We start from the raw sequence: 15,765 nt of genomic DNA on the forward strand, positions 1-15,765 counted from the left end.
AATTTTTTTTAAATAAAATTTGTTGAAATTTTGTTAAAGTTATCATACTATTTTTATTTTTTAAGCTAATTTTGATTTAAAAAAATTATATTATATTTTATTAAAAAATATTCATTAATTAATAAATTACGTTTATTAATACTTTTTAGGAAAATATTGAAATGAGTTGTGAATTGATTGATTATTTGTTAAAATGTTAAATGAATTTTATTTACGTTGATAATAAAAAAATTATTTTAATGAAGATATTATATATATAAAATAATTCAAAGATATATTAGTTGATCATTAAAGTAGATAATTGATTTCACGTAATTAAATGAAAAGGTCAAAAAATGTCTACAAAAGTCGTACAAGAAGTCTACTGGAATCCATGGAATTCTGTTTGGAATCCATGGAATTCTGTTTAGAAATCTGTGAGAATCTACAAAAGTCTATCAACTCCATAAAAGTCTATTATTAAAAAAAGTCACTGGAAGTCATTAAATCTCTGAATTGAATACACCCCACTTGGTGCAACACAACAATTGTGCACTAATTTGACACAAGAAATAACGTTGTCTTGGAGGGAGTCTTTTGCTTCAAAATGGTGTGAAACCCCAAAATGAATCATTCATAATCCATTGAAGAAATGTCTTAGTTTTGGCAAGGAATGTATTGTTCCTGTAACGCCCCAAATTTGACGACTATCCTCACTATATCAAGACGATATTTTTCAGTGTGTTTATGTCATTACTCACACGCACCTTGAGAAACTTCTCAGGGGGTCACCAATCATATAATTGCCCCAAGTCAAGCACGTTTAACTTTGGAATTTTTATGTGATGAGTTCCCAAAAAGAAGATGCAATCATGAACCTTCCTGATATGAGTAATACATGTCAAATCTTTTAAGTCATCATTAATTGTGTAGTCACATACATACACAGTCTCATAATCATTCTCATTCTGGTACATGATCGGTTCATTCATGTCTTCGTTTGCCTAGAAGTCTGTCAATAGTCGCTCATTGTAAGGCCCGAAAATATTAAATTATTAATTATGAAATTTGAGAATTAAATTTCATATTAAGGGCTTATATTGATTTGAGAAGTTATGGAAATGATAGATTTAATTTCCGAGCCGAAAATATTTAATTTGAGAATTATGGATTGGGAGAATTAAATTCCGAGAATTCTTAAATTAAAAGAATAAATATTCGATTTGAATAGTTATGGAATTTGAGATTAAATTCCATATTTCGGAAATTAAAGAAGATGTATTTTGAAGATGAAACCCGACCAGGGGTTGATTTGAAAATATCGAAGATTCGAGGGCTAAAGTGCAAAAGGCCGGGATTATTGATTTAATCCGCATTTATTTACTTTTAATCCGAGTATATTTAATTTGGGAATATTTAGAGTTTCTATTGTAATTCTAATATTCTTAAATTATTTTGGATTGAATTTGAATTAAAAATAAGGTCGAGGACTAAATTGCAATTAATAAAGAATTGAGGGGCCAATATGCAATTTCCTTGAAAGTTGCCTTAAAAACATTTAAGGCTTGTAAATATCAGAATTCTTCATCTTATCTGAAGAGAAAAACCGAGAGTGAAGGAGAAAAAAGGCTCCAAACCATTTCCAACAATTAAAACTTTGATATCTTTTGATCCGCTCGTCCGATTTCAATTTCGAAAGATGTTCTGGAATCTTTGCGACGAGGGCTTCGATTTGATGTAAGTATTTTGTTCTCTCGGCATGTTTTGAAGAACGAAATATGGCAGAGATCAGATTATGAAACTATGTTGTGTTTTTGATTCGTATGCCGTTCGATATCGCAGTCGGATTGGAAATGAATTAAGAAACGAACTTGTCATGGTTTCAGCATGTTTTTGACGTGTTAACATGTGATTATAGCTGCTAATACGATGAATTGAATGATGGATTCAGCTGATATAAGTGATACGAATGATTGAGTTGATTAGAAATGAATTCGATACCGAGTCGGTTCTCGATTTTCAATCGCTACGCCGCCGGTTGATGTTTTGACTTCGTTTTGATAGCCTATAACTGAGTTGAGATAGTTGTTTAGGTGTTATGAATGTTATGGCATTTTTATTTCTCGATTTCAGTTGAGTTTCGAAGGCTAACGATTCAAGACTCCGAGTTATATCGAATAAGAAGAAGTTGAAGTTTGAAATGATGTTGATTGAATCTATATTGATGATTTTGATTCAATTCTGAAATGATTGAATAGAATGAGGTTTGATATACATGTTTTGATGATATGTTTCAGAGTTTAATAGGAGACTATTGACTCAAGAACCTCAACTTGAAACCAAAGAAGAAATGATCAAGATGGAAGCGAATGTGAGTGAAGATGATTGAATGATTGAATGATCAGATTCATATAGGATTTGTGGTACTTCCTATCCAGATGTGGAACATCGTCAACTCGAGAATGAAAGGTATAATGACGACATCGCGAGTCAGGGACTGTGAAACTCAAGAATGGCTATTCTTGAGTTATCCCGAACAAATCACATACTTGTTTAAGTATTTGTTCTTGAGGTAGAACTTATGTTATTGTTGATCCATCACAGGTAGTGGATCTTTATTGCTTTTTATATGATTGTATATTGAATTGATTCTATGCCAAGGTTGCGGTTAACTTTATTTTCTAGCCCGAAATGGCTACGATAGATGGATATCCATATCAAGATCGGATACGAATCTTGATGGCAACGAAGTGATAAGAATCAATTCTTGAGATAAGCGCGCTATATAAATTGAGTTTTGATTTGAAGTTTGAGTCGATATATGCGTTATCTTTACTCTATTCTTGAGTTGATATGTTTAGAGTTGATATGAATTTATTTAACGCATTTATATGTACTGAGAATGATTTCTCACCGGAGTTTATTCGGTTGTTGCTTTGTTTTGTATGTGTGCATTGCAATAGGAGGGGCAGGAGCTTGGTTGAGATGACATTGATAGCTCGAGTGAGAATTAGCACGTGAGGACTCGGGTTTAAGATGGAGAATAATAGATAGCATGAAGCTTGTATTTTAGAAGTTTACTTTCGAAAATTTGAGTAGCTTGACGTTGCATGTTTTTATGCTATTTATTCGATGTAGTAAATGCATGATTTTATATGTGAGACTTGATACAAGTGTATATGCATGTTTTTAGATTTGATAACATGCTTGGAATTGAGTTTGATTATGATTTATACCTTGTACCAAGACTTGACAGCAAGAAGTTCTGCTCTGTTATTTTTCTGGAATGGTGCCCGCTCGATCGGTAGCTTTTGCCCGATCGAGCGCGGCAAGTTAATGGGCACACCGAGAGTTTTGATTCATGGCTCGCTAGATCGACTAACTTTGCTGGATTGAGCGAGGCCAATTTATGTGCAGACCCGAGAATTTGATATTTTGCTCGCTCGATCGGCTGACTTTGCCCGATCGAGCGAGGCTCTGAGATTTTAAAAAAAAAAAATATTTTTGCTCTTGATTTATTATTCTTTAATTGTTTGATTAATTGTTTAATTAATCATTAGCTGCCCTGAAACGAGATTAGCAACCCGAGGTCCCCACAACAGGTGGTATCAGAGCGTAGGTTCTGGACTGAGATAGAAGCTAAGCGGGGTAGAGTGAGTCATATGCATTTATAGTATTGCATGATTATGCAGTATTTGATTCAATGATTTAATAAATTGCATGTACTCTTGATCTACCTTTGAAATTGAATTGATTAATTTACTGATTTGTAAATTTTTAAATTCTTATCGATGTTATTATAAGAATTTCTTCGGGTGATGTAAGCACCCAGAATCGAAGAGAATATTGTTCTTTGGGTGATGTAAGCACCCCAGATTGACAGAGTTGTATGGCCAGACTGAACAGAATGATATGGTCAGATTGAACAGAACTGTATTATTGCTCAGCTGAAAGAAATATCTCTGATTGAACAAAACAGAATATCAGCGAATGAATAGATGTATTGCAGGTAGAAGTTGTTTTGAAGAACTGATGTTTAGATATCTGGAAGATACCGATGAATGATGTATCAGATTGACTGTCTATCAACTTCAAGACCTAGGAATCAGCTGATGAATTTTGATGAAGAAATGATGAAAGAACAGAGGTATATTAATTTGTTGGTAAGTGCTTAGAACATGATTTTTTTTTATAGTTCTTTGCCACAACAAATAGAAATGATCAGAAAGACAAATATACCTTTTAGAAGCTGAATATGTTGAGTATTGAAGAATTCTTTGAATTGTAAATGATCAGAAGCTCAAGATTGAGTTGTTTAGTTATGGCTTGAATTCGGAAAATAGGTCTGAATAAATACTGACGACTGAAGTATGTTGTTATGAAAGACATAGTCTTGGTTACTAGAACTGAAGTTGAATGATGAAGCAAAAGGACTGAAATTGTAAAGATGCTACGGTGTGTGAGAAAAACACATATTTAGCTGCAATTTTTATTCCAGAAGTATACAGAGAATCAGAATGAAATTGCACCTGAGAATGAAATTTCAGGTAACAGATTTATTTTGTTTTGACCTGTTTATTATTGGTGCAATAGATTCATAATTGCTGAAAGCTTATTATATGATCACCTCTATATCAGAAAATAGATTGTGTGAATTGAACTGAAGAATGGAACTATTGTTTCGATGAACTGAAACAGAAGATGATTTTGTTCGTATTGAAATATCTGTTTATATTGCATGATAGATGATGATGCAATAATTGAATACAGATTAGTAGAAGAATTGATGATAAGAAGCGATTAAATTAGATCAGTAAGAACATAATGTGCAATTGAATATGATGATATAGAATCTCGAATTAAGATTATGTGATTTCGGTTTGCTATATGATGTTTGATTACAGAAATATTCTGAAATAAGTATATTCAATGCACTAGATATGTTCATGATCTAAACCAGAATTGAAAGATATGCCGATGAGTAGAGATGACAGATATATTTCAGTAAGATTCTTGACTTTAGTTTAAGTTGTGAACTGGAATTTATCAGAGAATTGATGAGTTATGAATTGAATATTGCTTTTGAGGTTTACAAAATAGATAATGATATGAAAATCAGTTACAGATGAGTCTTTTATTTGATTTTACTGAAGTTATTACATCATAAAATCATGATTTTTGAAATTCTTGATATTGATTTCGAGGTTTTGGTACCGACCTCAATCGATTTTTATTGACTCTTAATTTTTTTACAGAGTCTGATTTGATCTACTCGTCTTGAGTTGAGATGCTAGTGAGTTGTTTTCACTTAGCATATTGTCATTCATATTATTGTTCTGTGGATGACCTTGACTTAAGTAAATTTCCTTGATTATGAATTTCAAGAGTTACTGATTGGTTGATGTATACATTCAGTATATTATAATATTTTTGGACTCGTAACTGATAGAATTTCCAATTGAGATTTGGGAAATAGAACGAAGAGAAGAGATGAATGTGTGATCGATTGATCTTTTGAATTTATGTGCTTGAAGTATCGAGATAGATACTAAAACAGTCCGAATTGCTGTAATCCAAATTAAGTGAGAATTGATTTTGAAGGATTAAAGCACGTTGAGATGAGATCAAGTTATTAGAATTCAATTGAGAAATAGAAATGAAGAATGAAACAGACATTCGATCAATTGATTTCAGATTTTTGTGTATTTTGGTTTGAATATTCAGATGAATATATGACCAATCGAAATGATTTTTGATTGAAAGCAATCCAGAACTGTTTAGAAGATGAAAGAAACAAAGAAAGTAAACTGAAGCGATGAGAATTCAGTATAGAATGTCATATAGAGATATGAATTGAAGCCTCAGATCAAAATGAATGAATTCTATTATGATTGATTATTTGATTGTGCCTGATATTTCCGAAAAGAGATATCAGAATTTGAAGAATTTCACAACAATAAATTCATTATTCATCCGATAATTGTTGTATCAGAAGATAAAGCAAATAGAAGTAACAGAATTAGTACGTTTTCGAAGTTAAACGTACAGAGAGTTTCCGATGAATTTGAAAATCGTTGATCAGATTACTTCAGTGATAGTTTAAAAACTCCAGAATTATTACGAGATTGTGATTTGAAAGAATATTTTGCGAAACTACCATGATGAAACAGTATAGATGATGTAAACAGGTGGTAGTTATGAACAGATTGATGGAAATTACTGTCTACGATGATTTGTCTGTATGATCAAATCACTGAGTTGTGATTAGATTCGTTACAATAAGAACAGTAAGCCAAGAAATAATGTTTCAGATTGAAACATTGGGTTTACTATTAAATTGTAATACAGATGATTCGACGACTTTGAGTACTTTTTGAGGTAAAGGTACAATTTGATATCCTTGAAGTGGAAGAATAATCAGAGAAGATGAATTGAATTTCGAGAATGAATTTTATCTGACATGATACCGATAATCAACAGTTCTGAATACGTTGAAATCTGTGAATACAACATAAACTTTGATTACGAAATAATCCGAATAGACTAATCAGATTTGTAGAATACACTGTATGAGAGGTGAATAACAGTTATCTATTCAGATATGTGAAGAAGAAAGAGATATGATGAAATTACAGGAATGATAAAAATCTATTTTCAGGATTAAGACTTTAGATTTATTCGACATATGTGGCATCGATTGATTGATTAATGTTCTGAGAATTGGTTATATGTGATTGCATTATACCATTTTTTTTCGATTGATGGATTATCTGAGTTGATTTTTCAGATGTTGAGAACATTCTCAGAACTTTAATATCTGATTCGGTATTACTTTCTTTGATGTGTTGCCACTTGATGATTATAATTCCTGTAACAGCTAATGAATCGATTTTGAGATAATGTTATGATGATATGATGAAAAGAAATCCGATTTCTTTGTGTTGAAATGATACTAGTGAAGTATATGACATCAGATCAGACATGATTTGTTGATATTAGATCAGATTTGATTTGAGAGACACAAAGATGTTGAAGATGAATCTGTATGAAATGAAAACAGAAAAGAAGAATCAAAAGAAGTAATTGAAGGATAGATATAACTTTTGAAGCTAAAACCGACTCGTTAAGTGGAAAAGTTATTCTTGAAACATCATTCAATTCAGAATAGAGAAAGAGCAGAGTTAAATTTACAGATTCAGAATGTGACGATGAACAATGATTTTGAAGCGATGAACTGAAGAACAGTGTAGACTTGAATTATGTTCTATACTCTGTATAGAATGATATAGAGAAAGAATCAAGTCGTCATCAAAGCTGAATTGCACTGAATGACATGTCAGACGGAATTGATGATTGTATTGACAGAATGTATTCTTTTCAGCTGAATAAGTTTAGTATCTAAGTGAAAGAAGTATCAGTAGATTCTTCATATGTACTTTATTAAGATGAGATAGATATTGACGAGATTCTGAGTTAAGTCGATTATTCGACAAATCCTTGATTGAAGAAAGAAACAGCTCAGAACAAAGTCGTTTCAATGACTTAAAGTACAACTGAATAGATACTGATTACAAGAGAATAGAAGCAGATTCGAAGTAATAATCTGACAAGGGATTGAAAGATAAAGTGAGATACGAAATGCAGAGTGGATGATTGAAGTGAGAATCACTTCAGATACTCATTCAGTCTATTAGATTTGATATTCTGGATGAATACGATTTCGAGGACGAAATCATTTCTTAGAGGGGAGGAATTGTAAGGCCCGAAAATATTAAATTATTAATTATGGAATTTGAGAATTAAATTTCATATTAAGGGCTAATATTGATTTGAGAAGTTATGGAAATGATAGATTTAATTTCCGAGCCGAAAATATTTAATTTGAGAATTTATGGATTTGTAAAATTAAATTCCGAGAATTCTTAAATTAAAAGAATAAATATTCGATTTGAATAGTTATGGAATTTGAGATTAAATTCCATATTTCGGAAATTAAAGAAGATGTATTTTGAAGATGAAACCCGACCAGGGGTTGATTTGAAAATATCGAAGATTCGAGGGCTAAAGTGCAAAAGGCCGGGATTATTGATTTAATCCGCATTTATTTACTTTTAATTCGAGTATATTTAATTTGGGAATATTTAGAGTTTCGATTGGAATTCTAATATTCTTAAATTATTTTGGATTGAAATTGAATTAAAAAGAAGGTCGAGGACTAAATTGCAATTAATGAAGAGTTGAGGGGCCAATATGCAATTTCCTTGCAAGTTGCCTTAAAAACGTGTAAGGCTTGTAAATATCAGAATTCTTCATCTTATCTGAAGAGAAAAACCGAGAGTGAAGGAGAAGAAAGGCTCCAAACCATTTCCAACAATTAAAACTTTGATATCTTTTGATCTGCTCGTCCGATTTCAATTTCGAAAGATGTTCTGGAATCCTTGCGACGAGGGCTTCGATTTGATGTAAGTATTTTTTTCTCTTGGCATGTTTTGAAGAATGAAATATGGCAGAGATCAGATTATGAAACTATGTTGTGTTTTTGAGTTCGTATGTCATTCGATATCGCAGTCGGATTGGAAATGAATTAAAAAACGAACTTGTCATGGTTTCAGCATGTTTTTAACGTGTTAACATGTGATTATAGCTGCTGATATGATGAATTGAATGATGAATTCAGCTGATATAAGTGATACGAATGATTGAGTTGATTAGAAATGAATTCGATACCGAGTCGGTTTCCGATTTTCAATCGCTACGCCGTCGGTTGATGTTTTGACTTCGTTTTGATAGCCTATAACTGAGTTGAGATAGTTGTTTAGATGTTATGAATGTTATGGAATTTTTATTTCTCGATTTTAGTTGAGTTTCGAAGGCTAACGATTCAAGACTCCGAGTTATATCGAATAAGAAGAAGTTGAAGTTTGAAATGATGTTGATTGAATCTATATTGATGATTTTGATTCAATTCTAAAATGATTGAATAGAATGAGGTTTGATATACATGTTTTGATGATATGTTTCAGAGTTTAATAGGAGACTATTGACTCAAGAACCTGAACTTGAAACCGAAGAAGAAATGATCAAGATGGAAGCGAATGTGAGTGAAGATGATTGATGATTGAATGATCAGATTCATATATGAGTTGTGGTACTTCCTATCCAGATGTGGAACATCGACAACTCGAGAATGAAAGGTATAATGACGACATCGCGAGTCAGGGACTGTGAAACTCAAGAACGACTATTCTTGAGTTATCCCGAACAAACCACATACTTGTTTAAGTATTTGTTCTTGAGGTAGAACTTATGTTATTGTTGATCCATCACAGGTAGTGGATCTTTATTGCTTTTGATATGATTGTATATTGAATTGATTCTATGCCAAGGTTGCGGTTAACCTTATTTTCTAGCCCGAAATGGCTACGATAGATGGATATCCATGTCAAGATCGGATACGAATCTTGATGGCAACGAAGTGATAAGAATCAATTCTTGAGATAAGCGCGCTATATAAATTGAGTTTTGATTTGAAGTTTGAGTCGATATATGTGTTATCTTTACTCTATTCTTGAGTTGATATGTTTAGAGTTGATATGAATTTATTTAATGCATTTATATGTCGATTATACTGAGAATGATTTCTCACCGGAGTTTATCCGGCTGCTGCTTTATTTTGTATGTGTGCATTGCAACAGGAGGGGCAGGAGCTTGGTTGAGACGACATTGATAGCTCGAGTGAGACTTAGCACGTGAGGACTCGGGTTTAAGATGGAGAATAATAGATAGCATGAAGCTTGTATTTTAGAAGTTTACTTTTGAAAATTTGAGTAGCTTGACGTTGCATGTTTTTATGCTATTTATTCGATGTAGTAAATGCATGATTTTATATGTGAGACTTGATACAAGTGTATATGAATGTTTTTAGATTTGATAACATGATTGGGATTGAGTTTGATTATGATTTATACCTTGTACCAAGACTTGACAGCAAGAAGTTTTGCTCTGTTATTTTTCTGGAATGGTGCCCGCTCGATCGGTAGCTTTTGCCCGATCGAGCGCGGCAAGTTAATGGGCACACCGAGAGTTTTGATTCATGGATCGCTCGATCGGCTAACTTTGCCGGATCGAGCGAGGCCAATTTATGTGCAGACCCGAGAATTTGATATTTTGCTCGCTCGATCGGCTGACTTTGCCCGATCGAGCGAGGCTCTGAGATTTTAAAAAAAAAAATTTCTGCTCTTGATTTATTATTCTTTAATTATTTGATTAATTGTTTAATTAATCATTAGCTGTCCTAAAACGAGATTAGCAACCCGAGGTCCCCACACTCATTGTCTTTGTAACCTCTTGACACCGACGATCACTCTCTACCCTCTTGTCAGCCCTGGACGGCACATGCCCACCAACTTCCGCGTGGTTCATCCCCGAACCATATTGTACTAAGAGAGGTTGACTCTGATACCAACTGTAACGCCCTATATTCGACAAATATTTTCACTGTATCGAGAAAGAGCTTTCCAGCGTGCTTATGTCTTCACTCGCACACACCATGAGAAACTTTTTAAAGGGTCACTCATCCTATAATTTCCCCAAGTCAAGCACACTTAACTTTGGAGTTCTTGTGTGATGAACTCCCGAAAAGAAGATGCACCTTCTCAATATGATTAGTACCTATCAAATCTTTTAAGCCCTCTCAACTGTGCAGTATCATACCTACACAGTCTCAGAATCCTTCTCATTTCGATATGAGATCGGTTCATTCATATCTCTCTTCACCTAGAAGCCTGCCAGAAGTCACTCATTGTACATGCAACCTCTTGACACCGACGATCACTCCCCGTCCTCTTTTCATCCCCGAGTTTCATAGCCTCTATCTTATTGATATAAGTTTATATATGTTTTCACACAAATTAAGAAAATTATTGGAAAAAAGAACTATATATTGCACACCAATTTTATTTTATTTTTTAAAAAAGAACATACTGTTTTATATTGAGATGGAAGGAATATATTTTTTTTCTTTCAAACATTTTTTAGTTTTTGTAATATCAAGATAAATGTTGAGTAATTTAAAGTTTTAGTGATGGCAGCCAATAGACAGCCGTTCCAAAATCAGTGGAAACTCTAGACAATAACAATAGTAAAGAAAATAAGATCTCGATTAAAACCAGTAACCATATCTCGACTAAGATAAAACCAGTAGATATCAATCTGAGATAAAAGGAGTACTATGGTTTCAGTTAGGGGTGGGTTTTTGGTATACCGTATCAAAAATATTGATATGAAAAAAATTCATATCGATACCGATATAAAAATTTCAAAATTTTGGTATAAAAAAAATCCATACTAATACCGTATAGATACCATAAAAAAATTCTATATACCAAAAAAATGTATATATATCGAAAAAATTTCGATACGGTATTCCGAAAAGTCGGTATTTTGGTTCGGTATCCCAGATTATTTTTAGTAGCTTCTCATTTATTAGTCGTTCTGAAATATAGTACATCACATTTAATGAACCGTACCGTAGCATTTATTTTTTATTCCTATTTTGAGTATAAAAGATATGAGATCCCTTAAAGAGCCATTTTATTGATGAAGAAAAGTTATATAAATCTTTGTGGTTCCATCGAGAAAATCAGAAAAACACCCGTTATCAAACTATCTATCAATCTTCAAGTTTTCCTACAAAATACTCAAAACACTCTTGCACACTCAAAAGGATACATCGGGTATTCAGATCATATTTGTGATAACTTCCTATCTTTGTACAACTAACTTAGAAGAGTGAATTTGCTGTAAAATATGAGAAAAGAGTTTTCTTTCAGAAGTAATTCGTTTGTGTTGTATTTTGTACTTGACATTTATAGGAGTTTCGGTAGGATAATGTAAGTCCTGCTGAAGTAGGTTTGTACAAGGTTGTGTATTAATCAAATCTTTTAGTGATATAATATCTTCTGGAAACAGAAAAAGAAGAGACATATAAGGTTTTTATTCTTCGAACTTCCAGAAACAAATCTGTTTGCATTGTCTTTCCTTCTATCTTTTAGATTCAACAAGTAGCATATTGGTTTGTCATTGAGAACGATATTAGCCTGTGTTTTTGCTAACAACAGTACAAGGCATACATCAAATGAAAAACAGAGAGTGTTCATTCACCTCCCTCTAAACTCTCTTCACGATCCTAACAATGGATATGGCAAAGAAGCACCTCTTTTCGTCGGTATAAGAGGTACTTCGCAACTTTGAAGCAATTGAATCAATAATGCTTTAGATATGAATGTAATGTTTTTTTATGAGAAACTTGTATGATTCTTATTTTTTGTGAGATTATATGTTATTGTATTTAAAGATTTACTATAGATAAGTTGCTAAATTTTTATAAGGTTAAAGTCAACGTAAATCCAATGTAATTGTTCTGAATGTATAACAGATTGTAAAAGATGAGATAAAAATCCGATAGTTGAGATTGAATGAAATCCAATCTAACAGTTTTGAGTGTTATTTATATTCTTCTGGATAATATAAAAGTCAGAGAGTTGAGATCGAAGGAAATCCTATTGTCAATTTGAAGTGTAGATCAAATTTTAGTTGATGAGATAAATATGAGCGTTGAGATCAAAGGATACCTAGTCCGACGGTTTTAAGTATATATCAGATTATTGTAGGTGAGATAAAAATCACGGGGTTTTTTTTATTCTTCGAGGATAAAGATCATAAGGTTGAGATTGAAAGAAATCCAATCTAACGCTTTCAAGTTTAGATCATATTTTAGTAGACAAGATAAAAATCATAATTTTGAATACACAGGGAAATTCGACATAAATTTTGGAAGTGTAGATCAGATTTTTGTGGATAAGATAATAATTAGAGGGTTGAGATAGAAAGAAATCCAATCTAATGGTTATAAGTGTGGACCAGATTCTAATAAATGAGATAAAAATTTGAGGGTTAAGATCGAAAGAAATCTAATCTAATGGTTCTTAGTATGGATCATATTCTTGCAGATGGGATAAAAAATGAACAGGTTGAGAATGAACGAAGTCCAATCTAATGATATTTTTTAAATTTTAGATCATTGATAAAAGTCTGATAGTTGATATTGAATGTGATTTAATCCAAATATCCATGTCTACAGACTATATTTATATGTTATATGACATAATATCTGTTGTAAGCTTGATGCAAACATAACCGAAAATAAATTCTAATACTTTGAATCAAATTTTACATTGCTTTCCAACTCATCTTCATCATTGATGATTTTAATATAGAACTTCAAAGCACTATTGAATAAACTGAAGAAAAGTGTGAAGTTTAGTTGCAAAAAAGACACTTTTTAGCCACTGCTTACATCGACAAACACAATTCTCAAGCCATGCGTAGAGGGTCGATTATTGGTGATATAATCATTGAACGTGATTGGAAAGCATTCGATCAAAACTTGTTCGATTATTACTTTGCAAAAAATCCAAGGTACAATGAAGTGATGTTCCAAAGACAATTTTAAATATCTCGAGATCTATACCTTGATATTGTTGATGCGGTGAAGAATCAAGATCGTTATTTCACACAACAAATATATGGAATCAACAGACTTTGATTATCTACAAATCCAAAAATAACATCATTACAAATGTTAACATATGGTATACTAGCAGATGTTGTCGATGAGTACATCAAGATAAGAGAATTTATTGCACTCGAGTATATACAACGCTTTTGTCGGTCTAATGTGGAGGTTTTTGCAGATTGATATAGCTTAGATCGTCTACTACAAATGATATATGTAGACTACTTCACATTGGTGAACAAAACGACTTAGTTGGGATGTTGGGAAACCTCTTTGTTATGCACTGGACATGGAAAAATTGTCCCACAACTTGGGCAAGACACTATGTAGGTTGTAGTGGATCGTTGGCTATTATTTTGGAAGTTGTGACTAATTTTAACTATGGGATAGAATATGCATATTTTAGTATGCGTTATGTCATGGTCCAACAATGATATTAATATTCTCATCCTTGTCTAACCTGACACAAAGTAATTGCTCCACCAACACGTTATTATATTGGAGCAAAAGAATACAACGCAAGACATTACTTAGCTAATAGTATATATCTCAAATGATCAACAGTCGTGCAAACTATCTGCATGATATAATGACAATTGCATTATAATGAACAACATGATATCGTCGATGAACATAATCTGGATGCTCCAATCCAAGATGCAATGGAAGCACATGGAGTCAGAAGTTGAAATGATTGTGGATGAAAACATAAGATTTCAAGATTTTTTTGCTCGTTACAAAAAAATAAGGGGGATAAAGATGCTGATATCTCAATAAGAGTACTCATCGATCATTTATGGGATTCATATATCGATTTAAATAGCTAAATTTATATTTTCCTCATCATATTTAATATGAAAACATCGTGTTATTTATTTTTATGAATATAATACAATAGATTAATGATTTTAAGAAAATTATATTAAATATTCGAATAAATTGAATAATTAATTACAAAAATTAATAAATTTAATTTCATATGAACGAAAAAATATTTAATAATATTCGTAAAATGAAGGAATAAATTATTTAAAAATATTAATATATCTAGTTTATATTATTTGTTTAAATTAATATAATTTATTATTTAAATTAATTAAACTTAAGATTAATATATTGATTTGAATTTATATTTTTTGCGTGGATTAAATATTTGAGATAAATTAAAAGGTAGAGAATATTATGAGAATATTTTTTTTAGAGTAAAGTTTGAAGTAGATATATTCTAGATGAGTTTGTACTTGAGGTAAAAAATTATAATTTTTTAATGCAAAATCTGCGGAGATATAATGTAATAGGTTGAATATGAACTTATTTTAACCATACTTTTACTCACAACCACACTTTTACTCACATATTAATCGATTTAGCAAAAATATATTACCAAAATCAAAATTGATTAATCGAAACTTTAAAATAATATATATGTATATATATACATATTTATTAACTAATAATAATACTCCCTCCGTCCCATATATATTGTCCTCTTTGAACTTTCACACAAATTAAGAAAAATGTATTGGAAAAGCAAATTTTATATAAACTTCCTATTTTATCCCTATTTAATGTATTAAAAAATGATTGCACAATTTTCAAGGTGTAGTTAATAGGGGTATATTAGTAAAGAAGTGTAAAAAAATATTACTAAATATGGTATATGACTATATATTAGGTACAAACAAAAAAGAAAACGTGGACAATATAATTGGAACGGAGGGAGTAATAATTATGTCTCAGAGTCTTCATTTTAATATATCCACAACCCAACTTTGCTACATATTTTGTTATTTCAGACAATGGATGATATGAAATTAAGAATTAGTAATTAGGTTTATTTCTCTCGCATCAAGAGCTCATGACACACGAGATGAGTATGTTTTGAGACAACAAAGATGAAAAATAATATGTTTTTAAAATCATTTTCGAATTGAAATGATATATAACGAGATGTGATGCCTTGAGAAAAAAAGAGAAAAAAATTATTATATATATATTTTTTTATCGTTTTTGAATTGAAATGAATCTGATAGGTGATGAGATACGATAGAAAGACCAATATAAAATATGAAATCGGATGATTAAATGATATTTTCGACTTATAAAAAAAAGGTCATCGATACACTGAAAATTTAGAAGATACAACTTTAATCAATAGTATTCGCTCTCAAAATTATATGTTATATATTGTTATTATATAATATAATATA

This window comes from Henckelia pumila, chromosome 3 (assembly GCF_033568475.1).
Source record: "Henckelia pumila isolate YLH828 chromosome 3, ASM3356847v2, whole genome shotgun sequence".
Taxonomy (NCBI): domain Eukaryota; kingdom Viridiplantae; phylum Streptophyta; class Magnoliopsida; order Lamiales; family Gesneriaceae; genus Henckelia; species Henckelia pumila.